Raw genomic sequence first — 6,000 nt, 5'->3', positions numbered from 1 at the left:
TCCCAGGATTACTGTGACAAACTGTCGGATTTTTTCATCGATAAAGTCAAAACCATCAGGGAAACAATTTGTCAGAAGAAAACATCCAACCTCAGCCAGCAAATACATAGAGGATGTCCGCACCAACATACCGCAACCGCCAAAATTTTCACTATCCCCAATTACCGTAGACACTGCAAAAAACATCATTAATAAACTGCGTGACAGTACCTCACCTATTGACATCATCCCCACAAAACTACTGAAAGAATGCTCCGACATCGTGGCTCCAACCATAACCCACCTCATAAACCGATCATTCCACGAAGGGATTGTTCCCAGCATCCTCAAACAAGGCATCGTCAAACCTCTACTCAAGAAACCAAACCTGGACCCTCAGGATCCAAACAACCGTAGGCCGATTACAAGCCTCAACACCATTTCTAAGATCATGGAGAAAGCTGTAGTACATCAGCTACAACTTCACCTGGATACTCACAAACTCCTGGACCCGCTGCAATCAGGCTTCCGCCCGGGTCATGGAACAGAAACAGCTCTCCTCAAGATTTGGGATGACGCCCTCGAAGCAGCAGATGATGGAGAGCCGTGTCTCCTCGTACTGCTAGACCTAAGTGCAGCGTTTGATACAGTAGATCACAATACTCTACTCGTCCGCCTCACAGAAGTAGCCGGAGTCCAAGACATAGATCTCCATTGGTTCGCGTCCTTCCTAGGAAATCGGTCACAGACAGTGAAACTAGGAAAATTCCTCTCCGAAACTCGGGCAGTCACCTGCGGAGTCCCTCAAGGCTCTCCGTTGTCACCCGTTCTCTTCAACATTTACATTCGCCCACTCCTTCAAATCATCAGATGCTCAGATCTCTGCTTCCACTCTTACGCTGACGACACGCAACTTTATTTCCAGATCAATGGAAAAAAAGATCACCAACAACAACTTGAAAACTGCCTGAAATCAATAGAGGACTGGATGACCACCAACTCCCTCCAACTGAACCAATCAAAGACAGAGCTTCTTATCTTACACCCAAATCATAAGCCCGCAACCAAAACCTCCTGGTCTCCACCAACCGTCTTTGGGCAGACTATCTCCCCCAAAGACCAAAGCGAAGAGTCTCGGGGTTATTTTAGACGCACAAATGTCAATGGATGCGCAAATAGGATCTGTAGTCAGTCGATCTCACCATCTGCTGCGCATGCTTCGCAGACTCATCCCTTTTATCCCAAAGAATGACAAAGCAGTGGTAGTTGGAACAATCATTAATTCACGACTGGACTACGCAAACTCGCTTTACATAGGATTACCACAATATCAACTTGCGCGATTAAAACTGATCCAAAACACGGCGGCAAGGCTGATAACAGGAAAAAAAACCCTGGGAATCCATTTCTCCTTCACTGAGGAGCTTACATTGGCTAACCGTAAAAAATCGGATCACGTTCAAGACCCTTTGCCTCACCCACAAATGCGTGCATAGAGAAGCTCCGCAATACCTAATGGAGAAAATAAATCATTACACACCAAACCGCAGTCTTCGATCAGCCAACAAAAACCTCCTCCTCGTGCCCAAAGCCCGGTATAAATCCAAGGGTGATCGGAGATTCGCTGTCCAAGGGCCTCGGCTATGGAATGCTCTACCAATCAACATCCGCCTGGAAGAAAATCACCTGGCTTTTAGGAAAAAACTCAAGACCTTCCTCTTTTAGCAGATGATCAAAGCTCGCCACAGCGCCTAGAGGCGATTCAGTTCGCATTGTGTGCTATACAAGTATTTCATTCATTCCACATCAAAGTTCCTTAAGGCAAAGAAGATCAAGATGCTTCAGGATTGGTCAGCCCAGTCACCAGACATGAACATCATTGAGCATATGTGGTGTAGGATGAAAGATGAAGCATGGAAGACGAAACCAAAGAATATTGATGAACTCTGGGAGGTATGCAAAACTGTTTTCTTTGCTATTCCTGATGACTTCATCAATAAATTGTATGAATCCTTGCCAAACCGCATGGATGCTGTCCTTCAAGCTCATGGAAGTCATACAAGATATTAAATTTGGATCTCACAGCACCACTACTTAATTTACTGACATAATTTTGGATTTTCAGTAAAGTTGTTCAATTTCTGTATAGGCGACAAAACTTTTGTCTTGCCAAAATTTGACCTGTCTGTCTTGATTAAATGATAAATCTTTTTTCAGTGAAACTTTTTTCCAGTACTGAACAGGAAGATAAACTCTCGAACACAATCTGAACTTTCTAAAGTATATATAAAGCCAAAGACAGCAGACATGCAAGTAAAGCCCATGCAGGGAGATCTGCCTCAATCCCCATGCACCATCTGAGGCCGTTCACCCCACTGGGCACCTGCGAGGGTCCACATCAAGTCCTTCCTGGAGGAAGAACACCAAGAACAGAGGGCACCCACCTCAGTTGCTTTTCAAATCATTGACTCGCAAAGTAGAATTGTCCGTATGGGCAGAGAGATTGCATAAATACAGTGCCTTGCGAAAGTATTCGGCCCCCTTGAACTTTTCAACCTTTTGCCACATTTCAGGCTTCAAACAAAGAAATAACATTTTTATTTTTTGTGAAGAATCACCAACAAGTGGGACACAATTGTGAAGTGGAACGAAATCTATTGGATATTTTAAACTTTAGCAAATTAAAAACTGAAAAGTGGTGCGTGCAAAATTATTCGGCCCCTTTACTTTCAGTGCAGCAAACTCACTCCAGAAGTTCAGCGAGGATCTCTGAATGATCCAATGTTGTCCTAAATGACTAATGGTGATAAATAGAATCCACCTGTGTGTAATCAAGTCTCTGTATAAATGCACCTTCTCAGGGTTCTGTTGAAAGCGCAGAGCATCATGAAGACCAAGGAACACACCAGGCAGGTCCGTAATACTGTTGTGGAGAAGTTTAAAGCCGGATTTGGATACAAAAAGATTTCCCAAGCTTTAAACATCCCAAGGAGCACTGTGCAAGCGATCATTTTGAAATGGAAGGAGTATCAGACCACTGCAAATCTACCAAGACCTGGCCGTCCCTCTAAACCTTCAGCTCAGACAAGGAGAAGACTGATCAGAGATGCAGCCAAGAGGCCCATGATCACTCTGGATGAACTGCAGAGAACTACAGCTGAGGTGGGAGAGTCTGTCCATAGGACAACAATCAGTCGTACACTGCACAAATCTGGCCTTTATGGAAGAGTGGCAAGAAAGCCATTTCTCAAAGATATCCATAAAAAGTCTTGTCTAAAGTTTGCCACAAGCCACCTGGGAGACACACCAAACATGTGGAAGAAGGTGCTCTGGTCAGATGAAACCAAAATCAAACTTTTTGCCCACAATGCAAAACGATATGTTTGGCGTAAAAGCAACACAGCTCATCACCCTCAACACACCATACCCACTGTCAAACATGGTGGTGGCAGCATCATGGTTTGGGCCTGCTTTTCTTCAGCAGGGACAGGGAAGATGGTTAAAATTGAGGGGAAGATGGATGCAGCCAAATACAGGACCATTCTGGATAAAAACCTGTTGGAGTCTGCAAAAGAACTGGGACGGAGATTTATCTTCCAACAAGACAATGATCCCAAACATACAGCGAAATCTACAAAGGAATGGTTCACAAATAAACGTATCCAGGTGTTAGAATGGCCAAGTCAAAGTCCAGACCTGAATCCAATTGAGAATCTGTGGAAAGAGCTGAAAACTGCTGTTCACAAATGCTCTCCATCCAACCTCACTGAGCTCGAGCTGTTTTGCAAGGAAGAATGGGCAAGAATTTCAGTCTCTCGATGTGCAAAACTGATAGAGACATACCCCAAGCGACTTGCAGCTGTAATCGCAGCAAAAGGTGGCTCTACAAAGTATTAACGCAAGGGGGCCGAATAATTTTGCACGCCCCACTTTTCATTTTTTTTATTAGTTAAAAAAGTTTCAGAAATCCAATACATTTCGTTCCACTTCACAATTGTGTCTCACTTGTTGGTGATTCTTCACAAAACATAAAAATTTTATATCTTTATGTTTGAAGCCTGAAATGTGGCAAACGGTTGAAAAGTTCAAGGGGGCCGAATACTTTTGCAAAGCACTGTATACCATGGCAAGGTCTCAGCGACCAGAGATTTTCTCTAAGCCAACGCAAGTCCAAATCTAGTGATAAATGAAAGCTTCTGACACCTTTGCATAAACCCTTGAAGTATGCAACAGGAGCAAAATCAAAAAGCCAACACCTGCAGGTTTTTTTTTTACGAGTAATCATTAAACACGGGTTTGTCCATGCATGCGGTTACACCCAGGAGCCTGTCAATTGAATGTTGCAGGGTCCATAATTTATGTTTCAAGTTTAGGAGAGAGAGGGAGAGAGAGAGAGGGGGGAGAGAGAGAGAGGAGAGAGAGAGGGGGGAGGGAGAGAGAGGGGGGAGAGAGAGAGAGAGGGGGGAGAGAGAGAGAGGGGGAGAGAGAGAGAGAGAGAGAGAGAGAGAGAGAGAGAGAGAGAGAGAGAGAGAGAGAGAGACACTTACCTGTAAAATCCTTTTCTTTTGAAGTACATGACGGGACACAGAGCCAGCAATTACTGTGGGTTATAGTCCACCTTCAAGTGCTGGACACTGGCACACCCTAAACAGGAAGTTGCCTCCCTATATAACCCCTCCCACTACTGGGAGTATCTCAGTCTTGTAGCAAAGCAATACACGTGTATACTAGAAAGAGGAGCGGGACCTCTGTGTCCCCGTGATGTACTTCAAAAGAAAAGGATTTTACAGGTAAGCGGTTATAAAAATCCTATTTTCTTTAATCGTACATCACGGGACACAGAGCCATGGTAATCACTATGTGGGATGTCCCAGAGCAATGCCAACTGAGGGGAGGGAGACAACCAAAAGTAGGGCACCATGAGATCAGATGATTTATACTGCTGCCTGCAGTACACTGCGCCCAAAGGTGACATCCTCATGTCTTTTTACATCCACCAGATAGAATCTGGCAAATGTATGGATTGAAGATCAAGTTTCGGCCTTGCAGAATTGAGCCATGGAGGCTTGGTGATGCACTGCCTATGAAGCACTAACAGCCCTAGAGGAGTACGCTTTGATTTGAGAGGGTAGAACTACCTCTTTAAACCATAAGCTTGAATGATTACTTGTCGAATCCATTTAGAAACAAGATTTTGATGCTGCTTGCCGTCTTTTAGGACCTTCAGGCAACACGAACAAAACATCCAAATCTGAGCAGTCGCCTTTAACCACTTAAGCCACGGACCAATTTGCAGCCAAAGGACCAGAACCCTTTTTGTGATTCGGCACTGCATCGCTTTAACTGACAATTGCGCGGTCATGCGACGTGGCTCCCAAACAAAATTGGTGTCCTTTTTCCCCACAAATAGAGCTTTTTGGTGGCATTTGATCACCTCCGTGTTTTTGTTTGCGCTACAAACATAAATAGAGCGACAATTTTGAAAAAAAAGCAATATTTTTTACTTTTTGCTATAATATCCCCAAAAATATACATAAAAATATTTTTCCTCAGTTTAGGCCGATATGTATTATTCTACATATTCTTGGTAAAAAAAAAAAAAAAAAAAAAAAAAAAAAAAAAAAAAAAAAAATCGCAATTAGCGATTATTGATTGGTTTGCGCAAGTTATAGCGTTTACAAAATAGGGGATAGTTTTATAAAAAATTTTTACTAGTAACGGCGGCGATCAGCGATTTTTAGTGAGACTGCTACATTATGACGGACACAGACATTTTTTGGACCATTGTCACTTATACAGCAATAAGTGCTATTTAAATGCACTGATTCCTGTGTAAATGACAATGGCAGTAAAGGAGTTAAGTGTGACGTGTTTTTTTACTGTTGGGGGCGTGGCTTGGCATGTGATGTCCCTGATCGTCACATGCCACAGTAGGAAGCACGGGAAGAGGTTTGTTTACACATACCTCTCCTCGTTCTTCAGCTCTGTGACCCGATCGCGGGACACAAGCGGCGATCGGGT

This window comes from Lithobates pipiens, unplaced genomic scaffold, assembly GCF_037356315.1.
Source record: "Lithobates pipiens isolate NorthernLeopardFrog02 unplaced genomic scaffold, aLitPip1_a1.2 Scaffold_16, whole genome shotgun sequence".
Taxonomy (NCBI): Eukaryota; Metazoa; Chordata; class Amphibia; order Anura; family Ranidae; genus Lithobates; species Lithobates pipiens.
This window is presented reverse-complemented; position numbering follows the sequence as displayed.